The sequence below is a fragment of the Anguilla rostrata genome, chromosome 5 (genome assembly GCF_018555375.3).
Source record: "Anguilla rostrata isolate EN2019 chromosome 5, ASM1855537v3, whole genome shotgun sequence".
Taxonomy (NCBI): domain Eukaryota; kingdom Metazoa; phylum Chordata; class Actinopteri; order Anguilliformes; family Anguillidae; genus Anguilla; species Anguilla rostrata.
The window spans coordinates 23,670,459-23,686,397 of NC_057937.1; the positions used below are offsets into that span (position 1 = coordinate 23,670,459).

Genomic DNA, 15,939 nt, shown 5'->3' on the forward strand with positions numbered 1-15,939 from the left:
CAGTGAACACTATTCTGACCTAACCTCTGCAAAACCAACTAGGCAGAAGAATAAGCTACAGTATTAGGACAAATACAAATGACTAAAAAGTGCTGGGATGGGGGAACATGTAACAAGTGTCATGAAGGGGGGGGGGGGGTGGATTTAGAGTGAAATATACAGAGTAGTGGTAGTTAGTCCAGGTATAATCTGAAGAGATGAATCTTCAGGCCATGGCGGAAGATGGGTAGTGAGGGAGAGGTTCAAAGAGGGACAGGGAGTTCATTCCACCACTGGGGAGCTAGGGTGGAGAAGCTCTGTGATCCCTTTGGTCGGGTGGGAGGGGGTACAAGGCGTCCTGCTGCTGCAGAGCGGAGTGGTTGAGCAGGCATATAGGATCTAATCATGTCCTGCAAGTAGATGGGGGCTGTCCTGTTGGCTGCAATGTAGGCCAGGGTCAGGGCTTTGAACCGGATCCTGGCAGCGACCAGTAGCCAGTGGAGTGATCACAGCAGAGGAGTGACGTGGGAGAATTTGGGAAGGTTGTAGATGAGTCGGGCAGCGGCATTCTGAATCATCTGTAGTGGCTGTATGGCACAAGCTGGCAGGCTTGCAAGGAGAGAGTTGCAATAATCAAGGCGGGAGGTCACCGTAGCCTGGACGAGCAGCTGGGTAGAGTGCGTAGTCAGGTGTGGTCGAATCCTACTGATGTTGTACAGAAGGAATCTGCAGGACTGTGATGTTGCCTTGATGTGCTCCTTGAGGTTCAGTTGGTCATCCAGGACCACCCCCAAGCTCTTGGCAGAGTGAGAGGCAGTCACTGTGGTGCCATCAACCGTGATTGAGAGCTCATGTAGTAAGGAGGTCTTGTATCGGAAGAAGAGCAGCTCAGTTTTGTTGAGGTTGAGCTTCAGGTGGTGACTGGCCATCCAGGTGGAGATGTCAGCCAGGCAGGAAGATATCTTATCGACCTGTGAGGCCGAGGGGGGGAAGAAAATAAGAGTTGCGTGTCATCTGAATAACAATGATAGGAGAAGCCATGTGAATTAATAACTGAACCGAGAGATTTGGTGTACATGGAGAACAGCAGAGGACCCAGTACAAATCCCTGCAATACTCCCGTAACAAGGGGATGAGAAGCAGAGGCAGACGCCTTCCAGGTGACCTGGTAGGACCTATCTGCAAGATAGGAAGCGAACCAAGACAGGGCAGTCCCAGCAATGCCCATCTCAGCCAAGGTGGAGAGGAGTATTTTGTGGTTGACTGTGTCGAATGCTGCAGACAGGTCAAGAAGGATCAGGACAGAGGAGAGGCGTGAGGCTCTTGCAGTGGCAAGTGCCTCTGTCACAGCCAGGAGCGTAGTCTCTGTTGAGTGCCTGGATTGGAAGCCAGACTGATGAGGGTCTAGCAGGTTGTTCTGATAGAGAAAAGACGTTAGTTGTTTAAGAACTGCTCGCTCAAAGGTTTTGGACAGAAAGGGTAGAAGCGATACGGGTCGATAATTCATTACATCGGAGGGGTCTGAGGTGGGTTTCTTGAGGAGTGGGGTAACAAGAGAGGAATTAACAATGGAGGACAGATAGGGAAGGATCTCCCTGGAAATGGATTGGAGAACTGTAGATGGGATGGGGTCAAGTGGACAGGTGGTTGCACGAGGTGAGGTGATGAGTTGTAGCACATCGGAGTCCTCCAGCATCTCAAAGTAGGTCAGTGTGGCTGTGGGTTTGTCCCGGGGGGTTGGGGGGCTCACTGGATGGGCAAAGGAGTTCCGGATTGTAGCCACCTTTCCTTCAAAGGCGGCCAGAAAGTCATCTGCGGAAAGGGAAGAGGGAGATGTTGGTGGAGGAGGAATGAGGAGGGAAGAGAAGGTGGAGAATAGTTCGCGTGGGTTAGAGACACATGCACTGATCTTAGATTGGAAAAATTAGGCTTTAGCTGATGTGAGGGCAGATGTGAAAGTCACCAGCAGGGTATGATATGCGGTCAGGTCATCAGAGGATCAGGATTTCCTCCACTTCCTCTCTGCAGCCTGCAGTGATGTTCTGCTGGAGCGTAGTGTCTCAGTCAGCCATGGGCAGGGGGGTGAGGAGCATGCTGGTTTGCAGACAAGAGGACAAAGTGAGTCGAGGGACTGGGAGAGACAGGAGTTGAAGGTGTAGGTAGCAAGATCAACTGGCAGGTTAGAGAAAGAAGCAGGAGGGGGAAGTGTAGAGAGAGCAGTGGAGAGAAAGGATTGTGACAGTAGAGAGATTTCTCCTGAAAGTTACTGTGGGTGAGCTATTGGATGAATTGTGGGGGAGTAAGTAGGAGAGGGAGAAAGAAAGAAAGAAGTGGTCTGAGACACGTCACCGTGAGTTGGGGAATGGAGCAGCTTCTGGTGAATACAAGGTCTAGTTGGTTACCAGCCTTGTGTGTGGGGGGGAAGAAGATTGGGATAGGACAAAAGACTGGAGGAGTGAGGCAACCCTGGACAGTTGGGAGGTCTCTGGTGGGAGGTTGAAGTCTCCCAGTAGAATAGCAGGAGTGTCATCCTCAGGGAGGGAGCTCAGAAGAGTGTCCAGCTCGTCCAGGAAAGAGCCGAGTGGACCTGGAGGATGGTACAGAACAATAATGTGAAATTTTGAAGGATGAGTTACAGTAATTGCATGAAATTCAAAGGAGGAGGAAGTAGGGTTAGGACTGGGGAGGAGACAGAACTTCTAGGACAAGGAAAAGAGCAAACCGGTACCCTCGCCTCGGCCAGAGGCCCTGGGGGTGTGCGAGAAGGAGTATCCCGCAGACAGTGCAGCTGGGGTGGCGGTGTTGTCGGGAGTGATCCAGGTTTCTGTGAGAGCCAGGAAGTCAAGAGACTTCGTCTTGGCAAAAGCAGTAATGAAGTCAGCTTTCTGGACAGCTGACTGGCAGTTCCATAGTCCACCTGTGATAGTGAATTCCTGAGGTGTGGATAAGGGTGGGTAGATCAGGTTAGATAAATTGCGCCTGCGGTGGATGGTCCATCTGGGGCGAAGCAATGCACATAAGGGAATTGGGTTTAGAAACATGATAAACTGCCTATGGCAGCCTCCACTGGAGCTATAAATACGGGGTGGAAATTACCTAATTGCATTACCGTCATTAGGGCACCAGGTGAAGCTACTCGAAATGAGCTAAACAATAACGGGCAATTTAACACCAACACCCCCACACAGTTTCACTAAAGCCCTATTCGCACAGGACTAGTATTACCTGGGGGCCTCGTGATTTAGAAATTACCCCCCCACGTCTGTGTTTCATGCGGCGCATTTGCACGGGATAAGCGAAGTCTGTATTTTACTCAAATTTACTCATATACGCCGCATTGACTGCTTCGGCCCGTTGCTGTGATACGCCAACGTCGCCATCATATCAGTCCAGGCAAGACTGGCCTGAAAACAAATAGAAGTAAATGGGGGAGCTGCAGTTTTTCTGGATAAAAAGCACTATAACGTTTACATTTCTCAACCGATTTCAATGAGTCTTTTTTATATTCAAGGGTTTATGATCTACGTGGAGTACAAAAAAAGTTTTACCTCCAGTTACTTAGAATCTCGATAGTTAGGCTATAATCGCTGCTAGACGCTCAAGAAAGGAGTGTGTAGGTAGGTAACAAGCAAAGGTAGCCTTACAATCAAGGTTATTTGATGCTTACAGTCCTACTCAAGTTAGCTAGCAATGCATTTATTACTTTCTAGCCAGCTTGCCAGGTTCAAATTAACTGTGGCAATTCCTTATGACAATGAATTATTTTCCACCACGTAAGTAATTCAGTTCATGTAAACCTAACCTTGATACACACTCCTCTCTTGAGCGTCTATGTCTATGAATTTACTGACATTATCCCCCCGGATTTTATTGAAAATGTCAAGGCTCTGCTCTGCGTAATAGTAAAATACGGCCCCAAATCACAGAGATGATGATTTTCATGGGACTAATATTATCACATGAACTCTGTGTTTGGCAAAATATGGTAGGTAATTTGCAGTGGAATTTTTACTTTACAAATTACAGACATGGCAGATTCGCACGGGATTAAGATCACAGACAACCTCCGCAATTAGGCTATTACAAGTTACTAGAGGTCCCCAGATAATACTAGTCCCGTGCTAATAGGGCATAACGAGTAAGTATGTTCTTTAGTTTAACTAACAACAGAGAGTCAGTTAGGGAGATTCTGAGCTAACGCACAACTCTGTTTGCTGACTAGCAAGAGCTGAGACAAATTTAAAAAGATTATCTAAATTACACACAACTATGTTCTCTAACTAGCAACAGCAGAAACAAATCAAGTAAAGATACGCTTATCTGAAACGCTTAACTCAGTATCACCCAATCAGGGCAAAACATCCTCAAGCTATGCTGGGTAAGGTATTTAAGATTGCCACAGGAAAAAGGTTGTTGTGTTGCATTTGGTTTCAGAGCCTGGAAGAAGAAGAGTTTTCCTCTTTTTATTTTGGTGGCGGTTCCTTGGTTGTGTACTTGTAGCTGGTTACCTTTCATCACCTTCACTCTCTTATCTGTCTGTCTCTCTCTATTTTCTGGTATTTCTAGGTTAGTTGTTTAATGTTTTGCTGAATGTCTTCTGTTGTGTAATTTAGAAGTGGTGCGCCTGCATTCAGTAAAGAATGTATGTTTTCAATTCATTAATATAACTGAATTGTATTCTATTAAATTATTTAATCTGAAAACTTGATATACAGCTTGTTTTGACTTGTTGGTTGATTCCACCAGTTTTCTGTAGTCTGACCTATCAAAGAATTTGGTGATTTAATTGATAATTCTAATTTTAAACATAATTATTATATTAAATCTAATCAAATATATTTTACATATAAGTTAAGTGAGGGGTTCTAGCAGGCAACTTGTCTTGTGTTCAGTATTCAGAGTGCTGGACATTTTAACAAGGACATTGACTGTTGGAACCGCTGGATTCAGAAAATAAATATTCTTAATTAATCCTTGCTTGTCCGACATACCACTAACCTATTTAAAGACACTCAATTTCAAAAATAACGTATATTCCGAAATATTTTGAGCAGTAATACTTACATAGCGATAATGAAATGTAATCTGTGTTCAGTAGATAGAGACAGAGACAGTAAATCAATGACAGTTCTAACTGCTTCTGTTTTGATCCAGACAACATGTCAGATAGGTCTATCAGCAAACACATGGCGTAGCTATGCCCAGAAGTCCTCAATAATAATAGTATTTTCCAAAAAATTACAAAAAATCGTTGACAACGTTTCGTTAGGTGCAGCGTCTTTTACTGCTATGACAGAGTGAATGCGTAAGTGAATGCGATGATAAGAAAATTTTCAGTTACGATGACCTATAAAACGCTATTCCAAAAGAAAAATTAGACATTATACATCATTAGAAAGCTTAAACTCTCACCTACTGAATAAATGAATTGTGAATCAAGCCAGGCTGTACAACAAAGGGCGACAACGCCATAAACAACAGGTGTGGTATTACGCACAGCTATTTTTGAAGGTACCCAGGCATCACAGATGCGCGTATATTTCACAAACGGATTGTCCAAGACAATATATGACCACTCAGTTTCAAAAGGGACATCTTTATGCATAAAACCAATGGTAAGGTTGTATATTTATTCAATACTTAGTCCCAGATATTGACTGTAGAATGATATGGTATCATTTTTTAAAACGTTGTCTCGTTTATTTCGTTACTCAGTGAGCGGTGAGTGGTGAAAGAATATTTTTATGAATGCCCAGATAGACAATATTGTCCATCATGAAGATCAGATCCTCCCCTCACTTATAAAAACTAGACCCGACGGTGTCGAATTACTTAGTTGCGTCGCCATTGATGTCTTCTAGCCGCTTGCCATAAAGAAGTTTACTAGATGTCGTAACACTTAGATTTGGAGCCACAGCTCTTCCGCACCCCACCTAATAAAAACGGTCAAATGGCGGGCAAATAATATGGCGGACATAGGTGGTCCCAATGACAAAGTTGTACAGCACGTTCAGATGCATCAGTCGATGAAGTTTTGTGTTGGTATGACTTATGGTGTGGGAGTTGTGACCTTTTAAACATGACCCTTTGTTACAGCACCACCATCTGGCCAACATAGGAGATCTGTAGTGCCTGAGTAGTGGGGGGCCATGGGAACCCACCTACCAAATTTGGTTTGTCTACAGCTTCGCTGCTTGGACCCCTAATAATAATAATCCTAACATATACAATAGGGTTCCACCAGCTTCGCTGCTTGGACCCCTAAATATATACAGTGATGTTTTGCTGTAATTTGTGTCAAATAAGTGGAGAACATATACAGTGAGTGGTTGATTGCTAGACTTTAAGTCACTGCTCCACAGCCTACTTGTTGCAAAGTTTGCAGTGTTTGTTTGAACATCGTATTTTACAGGGTTTGTGAAAAAATATTCCAATGCAGTATTATATGGGAAGTCATCAGGATGGGGTCCATTTATGGAGATGCTCAAGGAGGCAGCCAGGTGTTGTCCTTGAAGCTGGTTTCGGGGGGGTGTTTTCACCTGAGGATAAAGCAAAAAGGAAAAGAGAAAGAAAACCAGAAAGTGCAGTAACATAAAGGAAATGTGTAATTATTTGTTGTGCTTTTCAAACTTTTCAAAGTGATGCTCTTACCCTGTTCATCGTCAAGAAATGATGTTGACAGATCATACTGGAAACGGGGATAACTAGTGCAATGCATTTACAGGGTATAGTATTTTCCCCCAAAGATGCTATATGTCGATAATTGTGGTGCTGTGTTAACAGTTTACTGTGTTTTTGGGTAAGGCAGTCTTCATCATAAGAAATTTTATGTTAGCACTTCTGATATTGCTTGTGTTGAAAGTGCTGCGACGGAAACAGTGATAGATGTACCCAGTAGTCACGTGTTCAAAATGTAAACAAGTCAGGTAGTTTTCACGGTAGGGCGAAATTGTATGAGTGTGTGCTAACCTTGACAGGCCAGCTGCATTGTAATGTTAACTTATAGTGATCCTTAGTAGCTAGGCTCCTTACATGCTTGTTAAACTTACTTGAAGAGTTGGGGGTCTGAGATTGACAGTGTTGTATTAAGAACATAGATAGGTGAACTTAGAGTTAAGTTGAATGCATTGGGTATCAGGTCTTTCTCTCCTTCTCCCCATCAGACACACAGGTCCCTGCCCGCATCTCCACCTGCCTGAGGGACATCCAGAGCTGGATGGACAATCACCACCTGAAGCTCAACCCGGGAAAGACGGAGCTAATCTTTATTCCTGCTCTAACCTCTCCCCTCCTCAATTTTTCCATTTCCCTAGGGGACACCTTAGTGACATCATCACCCTGTGCCAAGAATCTCGGAGTGGTGATGGACAACAGGTTGTCCCTCTCCAAGAACATCGCAGCAATAAGCCGGGCATGCAGATTTTTCCTGTATAACATCCGGAGAATCCGCCCCTTTCTCACCACCTACTCAACCCAGCTCCTGGTCCAAGCAATGGTTCTATCCCGCCTGGACTACTGCAACTCTCTTCTGGCTGGACTACCGACATCTGCCATCAGACCCCTGCAACTCATTCAGAATGCTGCAGCTCGTCTGATCTTCAACCTCCCCAGACACTCCCACATCACTCCCCTGCTCACTACCCTTCACTGGCTGCCTGTTATAGCTCGCATCAAATTTAAAACATTGGTCCTAGCATACCAGGCAGTCAAGGGATCAGCCCCAGCATACCTCCACAAGATATTCAAACCCTACATGCCAGCCAAATCCCTCCGTTCTGCTACCTCAGGACGCCTGGCACCTCCCCCACTTCGCACCTGCGCTTCCAGAACAGGCCTCCTGTCTGTTCTGGCCCCACAATGGTGGAATGACCTCCCTGTGGAGGTCAGAACAGCTGAGACACTGACCCATTTCAAGCGACGACTGAAGACTCACCTCTTCAGGCTACACCTCTCCCCATTCCTCCCTACCTCCCTGCAATCTCTTTAATGACTGTAAACTTAGGGTTGTAACTAGGTAGCTGTTTCGTAGGTGACTTAGTTAATGCACCTGTCTTAACTACTGCTTGTATTTTTGCATAGACTGTGTTGCTGCTGTTCTCGTTTGTGTTAATCAGTTTAACCTTCAGGGTCCAAGTTGAACTATGCGGTTGTTCCCTGCACTTGGACCGGTACTTCACTCTAGGGTTTTCGTCATACTTGTTCCTGGTTATGGTTATACACTTGGTTGTACGTCGCTCTGGATAAGAGCGTCTGCCAAATGCCTGTAATGTAATGTAATGTAATGTACGGTGTGGCACCGTACTGGGCGTGACGGTGCAGGCGGGGCGGCACAGAAATACACAGACCGGAGGTTTGGGGAAAAATAGCCCAACAGGGCCTTTTATTTAACCAAAATGATATACACAAACAAAACCGAACTCAACAACTAAAGTCTGAATTAAATTAAAGTAAAGTAACCAAAATTAGGGGTAGTGACGGCCGGGAGACAGCTGAGGGGATCCCTCTTTAAAGCAGGAAGAGGGATGTGATCCTGCGTCTCCACCGGACTCTGAAAGACAAGGAAAAAGTTTCAACCATTTATTGACAGCCCTTCTGCAGCCCAAAAACCGCCCGCTCAAGGAAGACAAAGGCCTCCTTTTAGGCTCCCAGCCAATTTCCCTGGAGTGGCGGCAGCTGTGTTGCCTCATTGATTGCAGGTGCGTTGAGTGCACAGGAGGGAGTTGGGGAATTTCCAGGTTGCCGCTCTCCAGGGTCCTGTGGCTGGGCTTCATAGTGTGACGCTGTCCCGGGTCCTGAACAGCTGGGCTGGCCTGGCGAGGTTTAAGCTGATGCCTATAAGGCTGGGAGGGGCACTGCGGGGGCATGCCCCGATCCACGCCACAATGGGAAAATGTGTGCAGAGGTGTTCATGAGACTGTTTGTGAAGTCCGGATTGATTGTATTCAGGAATTCAGGCAGCCGTGTTGTCTGTGGAGAAAAGCAACGACAAACCTTCCTATCATGTATGATTATGTTTTCATTGAGTGTGCACGGAGAGGAGGGGCTATTCAGAGATGGGTCTTTTGTCAATGTATTTGTGTGTGAGAGAGAAAGAGAGAGAGATAGAGGGGCAAGGGGTTGTGGAAGTTGTGGAATGAAAGAAGATTTTACCCATTTTAAAGAGTAAAGAAAATATAAAATCAATATGTGGTGGGCTGGCAGAAAGAAATCAATGTATCGGAAACAGCAGTGGATGGATTAGTGCAGTTCATTTCATAGTTGTCTTCAGTTACGTAATGGAATTGGTCTTGTGTTGTAGGCTGCATGACACCCAATAATTTGATTGAGCATTTGTTGTGTGGAACTTCTGTTGATTTACTGGAAAACAAGAATCACAACACAGTTATGGAAACTGAAATATGTTTGGATTATTTGAACATCAATTTTATGAACGGTGTTATCTTTGACATATATATGGTCGATTAAGGTGGCCTTTTCAGTGGTTGCTTGTTTAACAACTTGAGTGTATCCATGTTGCTGCATAAAATCTTCAACACTTTGTGTAATGAAGAGATTTTCATTGAAGTCGCCCATTATTATTTTGGTTCCCATGAATGTGTCTAGATGATGAATCAAATCCAGCAGTTTTCTTCTGAAAGTAACCAAACTGTAGGATGGTGGTCTGTACAGGATGGCAACATTTGCTTCCAGTAGCTTTATGTTGAATGTTAAACATTCAATGTTTAGACATGGCAAATCTGTGATGTTGCAGTGTGCATCATTTTTAAATTAAACTCCAACACCACCATGCTGCTGTTTTTTCAGTTCCATGAAGATATGTTCAGTGTCATCATATGCAAGGCATCTTGGTTTGCTGTAAAATGAAAAGTTGTTCAGATGAGTGTCTTGGGTAGAATGTTCTTGTTTGAGCCATGTTTCTGTCACAGAAATGACGTCAGCTGCCAAATATCTGTGATCACATCGAATGTCTTTGATATGAGCAGAAAGGCCTTGAACATTGTGCAGAAAAATTCTGTACATTGTATTGAAGGATTGAAGTGGTGGCTCAATGAATGCAGGCATGTTTTGTATTGAAGTGTGAATTGTGTCATTAGCATATATAGCAGTGGCTTTAAAATCTTCGATGATGAGTCCTTCAAGAGATGTTACACGACTCAGTGCTACATATGCTTGTCCAGAGCTAAACATTTTCTTGAGAGAGACAACAGCTTTCTCCACTGTTAAGCCTTGTACTTTGTGAACAGTGCAAGCCCAAGCTAATTTCAGAGCAAACTGACGTCTCACACCACCACTGTTTGTTATTCTGTCCTCTTCAGGCTCAATTGGTGTGGCTTTTTCCAGTCCAGATTTTGAAGATGGTTTTTTATTTCGAGCCATTTTTCCAACTTTTTCATTATCAAAGGTGACATATATCCTTGATGGAAAAGTGTCATCATCCTTGTAACAAATGTCAGAAACTGTTCCAAATACTCCATTTGCAAGTCCATCTGAAACATCAATGTTTTTCAGTAACATCACATGTGCATGTATGCCAAGATGCAGTGTATTTACCAAACAAGTATTGTAAACTTTGAGATGGTGTGTCATTTTTCTTTTCAAGCGACCAGTTTTAGCATCCCTGTCAAAATCTTGAGCTTCAATGGAAGTGGTATGAGGGCACATTTTGTCCAACATCTGAAAATTATAAGTGTCAACTTGTTGGTTTGTTGCATAAATGTGAAGATCTTCACTGAATTCTCCTTCTCCTGTCTCATGACTTTTCAGCATGTTGATATCTTGTTGATGCAGTGGTTGCTTTTTCTTGTGTGTTCTTAAGCGATTCAGCAACTGTGCAAACTGTGTGTCTTTCTGTCTGAGTATTTCTGTGAGTTCTGTTACAGCAAAATGATTTTGCCATAAGTTGACACCACTTGGTTGTGTATACAAGGGTTTTCCTTTGACTGGTGGTAATTGATATAGGTCTCCTACTGCAATGATAGACACTTTACCAAAAGAGGAATAGTCACCTGTTTGTTTGATCTGTCTTAACCGTACGTGGATATGTGTAAAAAGTTTATGATCAACCATGGACATTTCATCAATAATCAGTATTTGGAGCTTGTTGAGTTTGGCTCTCAAATTAATTTTTTCTTCTGCAAGTGGTTGATATGGTAATGAGACATCTATTCCAATTGAAAAACAATTGTGTATTGTAGCAGCATCAATGTTGTAAGCAGCAACATCAGTTGGAGCAGTCAATAACACATGCATGTCATCGGGGTTTTCTGATGACAAGATACGAGATGCTTCATAATTGATTGCTTTTATCAGGTGGGACTTGCCTGTGCCAGCTCCTCCGATGATAAATACATAAAATGGATCTGGGTTTTCATTGTTGAGTTTTTGTAAACACCACTGCCGAATCTTGTAAAATAATTGCAGCTGTTTTTCATTTAGTGACCGTAGGAGACACATTGCAGTGTCCTTTTGTAACCCACAAAACATAGGTTCAATAGTGAAAGTGTTGCTTTCATCTGGCTGCAGATCGGGATTTGTGTCAACCAGAAATTTCACAGCCTTAAGTTCGGTGGTCATGATTTTGACAAAGCCTGTGTGATAGAATTCTTCAAAGGTGTTGAAGTTTGGTGGTTTTAACTCACAATCATTGTAATGAGGAAGGAATAACTGTAGAAAACTGTGGTAATATTTATCAGGATTTTTTGTGCGTGAGAAGCGGGCATAACGCAACAGCAGCATCTGTGCGTGTCCTCTTCATTACAAATCCTAAGTCCTTATCCAGTTTTATGATGTTAGGTGATGACTTGTCTGATTTTGACAGAATTCTGTACTGTGATGCAAAGGTTGCCAAACACATTTCAGGAAATGCTTCTGTTTTTGGTCTTCCTTTGTATTTGTCTGTGATGCTGTTCATCCATATGCTGTCTTTTTCAGGGTTAATACATTCAAGTAGCAATAATCCCATTTCTCTCTCTTGCTTAGATATATAAGATATTATATACATAATGCAAGAGTAGGCGTCAACAACATACTGAATATCCATATTTGCATTCCAGCATCTGAGAAGGTGTGTGTTATACTGATTTATCCAAACATCGGATGGTTTTCTCTGTAAAACAACATTGGTTTTTTTTGTCATGCGTATGTATGCAGCTTGAAACAGCTCCTGGGATATACCAATTGTTGGAAAACATGGGAGCCAGTTTACCCTTCTGAGGTGTCTCACATTGTAGTGGGCCAGTTACAGACAACATTGATTGTTTACCACCACACTCAGTTAAATTAACCTTTTAATCACACCCTTTGTGCTACATCCTCTACCCCCTTGCCCAGTCAAATTGTCTCACTTTGATATGCAGTACCATTGTGTGATATCCTCTACCCCCTACTTCAGTCCAACTCCCCCACACCTTGTTTCTTCCCCCCCAATGACTGATTACCTCCCCCCCCCCTTTCCCCGTGATGTGTTTAAGATAACCATTTGGCCCTTTGTTTCCTTGAAGGAACAGGGTATAAGTATTCACTGTCTCCGTCATTTGTTGGTTCTGTGTTTATCTGTACTTGGGTAACAGACCCACTAGTTCCTTTGCTACATTAAACGACCTATTTTGAAACGAAGACGTGCCTGCATTTATTTTTCTACTTACAAAAGTACGGCGGAATAAATTGAACTCTTAAAAATTCCACATTATTGGCGAGCCAGCCCAAATCTGTCGTTCTTGTTGCGTTTTTCAAAAAAAAAAAAAAAAAAAACTGGGGAGGCTGACATTTGCGTGTGACACTGGCCTACAGAAGAGACTTTCTTTTTTACGTTGACACCGAATTCAAGAAAGGATTACAGTAAGAGGACTGTTTTGGAAGCCATTTGCCAACGCTGAAGGAAAAACGGACTTGAAGGCACGGAACGGACCACGTACATTTGTGAGTATGAAATATTTATGTATGTAATATTGTAGAGGAATAGTTACGAAAATTGTGTAATGTTTTAAAATACAAGTGGCTAGAATTGATTGTACATGTGTACAGTGTTCTAGGTAGGGGCTTGTATAAAGTTGCACAGACCTTGGACAACTTCAAGTACCAAAAGTTTGTTTGTCCATTGTACAGGAGTTTAGGAATGGCAGTGAATGGTTGGAAATTGTGGGCCGCTAGGTGGTTGGCCAAACATTGTAAGGAGGATTCTTATAACGTACCACAGGAAGTGGATGTTGTTGAATATCTTCAGACTGCTTGTGAAGAGCGCAATGAAAATGAGACAGGCTAACTGTGTGATGGCTATGGTCCAAACAATTAAGTTTTTGACCGATAAAGTTGTAGAGGTTCCTTAATTGCGAGGTGAAGTTGAAAGTTTGAATAAAGCACTGGAGGTAAATTCAAGGAAGTTGCAAGCATCTGTTGCAGAACGTATATTACATGCCACAACACACTTAGAATTTAGAAAAGAAATTTGCCAGTTGAGAGAGAAATTGAGTACCACAACTGCAGAATTGGTTAAAACGCAGGGACAGTTACGCGATGCTCAGGTGGCATATAAAGAGTTATGGAATGTGTCTGGGGATAATAAGGATAATGCGATTGTACAGAAGTTCAGGTCGCTGAAAGAAAAAATGGCAAAGCAAAAACTTGCAAATACCATAATGAAACGGCGAGTGGCAGTGATTTTAAGGACATTAGAGGAGCAGAGTGAGTCAGTATACAGTTCTGATGATGACGAATGGGAAGTCAGACAGACAAACTGCCAAACAGCTCCTTTGTTAGATGTGGATGATGAAAGAAGTGATAATTACATTTTAGATGAGGAGCCGGGGTTTCATAGGCCTACTGGGGGGACAGAATGTAATGCATCTATTACCAATTCACTTATTTCCAATTGCCGAAGGTTGGTTTCTAGAAGTTCTACATCACAAATAGCAACTAAATCAGTCGGGACAAAAAACACAAAAATCGCACCAATAATAACACGCAGAGTTCGTACAAGCGCAACACAAAATCCTGTCAATGGGGCTATCACATATGAATATGCAGATCAACAGGTGGATCACAATCTTACACTTTCAGAGTTGATTACACTGCAACAACAACTTCCCACGTGGGACGGAGTTAGTGTTGAAAAGGTGCAAACGCTGCAGCGAATACACTCGCTAACTGACAAGGACTGTTGTAAATTATTGCAATCTGTGCTCCCTACATCGGTTACTATTCCGTTAGAATTCATACAGGGTCAGGGAAACCCTGTTGTTTTCCCCAATCATGACGCAAGGTTAAGGCTAATGAGCGAGGCTGTGGGTTATAGCTGACATGAATAAAATTCTTGAGTTTGTACCTAAGAAAGGGCAGCATCCCACTGATTTTCTTAGAACATTTGTGATTGTGTACAATCGAAACATAGGTGGAGGGAACAGAGCACTACTAACAGGTGACGATCCAATGTTTTGGAGTTTGGTAATCGATAAATATAAAGATCTCGTCTCGCCTACTTGCCAACATTTATTGTTACAGTTGAATAGAGAACTGGGTGCACAGCCAGTCAGACAGCACATAGGCAGGGATATCCAAGACTGTTTAACTGTGTGGAATGAGTCGCAACTCAGTTCACTGAGCCCTAAACAGAGCTCTAGAAAAAGGGTTGCTGTGCTAGCATCTAATAAGGGCCAGGCCAAATTTCATTGTTTTAACTGTGGGAAGCCAGGTCACATTCAGAATGAGTGTAGAAGCCCCCGTGTGTGTGCCAATTGCAAGCGTGTTGGCCATTCCAAGTGACACTGCTGGTCAAAAGGAGGAGGGATGGAAGGAAAAGGGCCAAAACAGCTGCGTGCACAGCAGCCTCAGACAGAACAGCCCCAGATTGAAGGCACTCTTACATACACAGACCTATTGTCTATGATTAAGGCATATGCTGAGCAGAGCAGCCAGAAAGGCTCTGAGAATCCCTTTCACAGTCCAACCCCACATACAGTGACTTTCTAAATCGGGGATGCTTAAAAAAAATAATAATAATAAAAATTTAAAAGGGGGAAGCTGGGAAGCAAACTGAGAAGGTTCATAAGAAGTTATGAACAAACTTGGTGAAACAAATTTGAAATTGGTGATACAAAAGCGGGGTAGGGCAATACAGTATTTCTGATATCATTGGGACCAATGCAAATTATATAACAAAGCTGAACTTGATACCAATGTCAATGTTTAAATGATTAAAACTGCATAAGAATATACACTCACACTTGGTCTTTCTCTCCCCTACAGAATTAATCGTGATGAGGATGAGGCTCCTGGTATTCAGGAACAGGTTGGAGGTCAGCACTAAGTGGGACATTCCTATCATATTCATAAACAGCACACAATGTGTCAAGGACAATACGCGCAGTTGATGTTGGATTCACCGAATGGACATCAGACAGGTGGAAAGATGGTGAAGCATTCACAACAGAGGACACATGGAAAGTATCAAGTGAATCTTCATTTAGAACACATGATTGAGGGTGGAAGACAGCTTCCAAGAATACAAGAATTCATTGTGACAGTAAAAGCACGTAATTGGACACATTATGATAACGCAATAACTAGTTGGGATGAGGGACAGGATAACCAGGGGAGATGGGCCGTGGAGCATGAATCTACATATTACCCTGGTCTAACAATGATGCATCTAAATTTATACGGTTAAATAAATAAATAAATAAATAAAATAAATAATAAGAATAATACATATATGTATGAAGTTACATTTGAGAATAGACAATGCCAACCTCTAAAGGAATGGGAAGACTCAAGCAGTTGGACTGAAGCAAATGTCCTCCACTGTACCCTATTCCTAGAGAAGGCATCATTTTTGGACCAGAAGAAGAAAAAAAAAAAAAGGGTTTATAATATGATGTAAATATGGTATTCATGCATGCTGTTTATGATTGAGCTAATGTCATTGTCATGTTTGATCAGTATTGTTTATTACATTACATTACATTA

At 42.8% G+C, this 15,939-nt stretch overlaps 1 long non-coding RNA gene across 1 annotated transcript; it reads left to right on the forward strand.

The window, feature by feature from the left end:
• Window positions 1–12,148: 12,148 nt before the first annotated feature.
• LOC135254991 (uncharacterized) lies at window positions 12,149–15,641 on the forward strand. Its single transcript, XR_010330025.1, has 2 exons — window positions 12,149–12,897; window positions 15,220–15,641. It is a non-coding gene; the product is annotated as an uncharacterized LOC135254991 (long non-coding RNA).
• The last annotated feature ends 298 nt before the right edge of the window (window positions 15,642–15,939 follow it).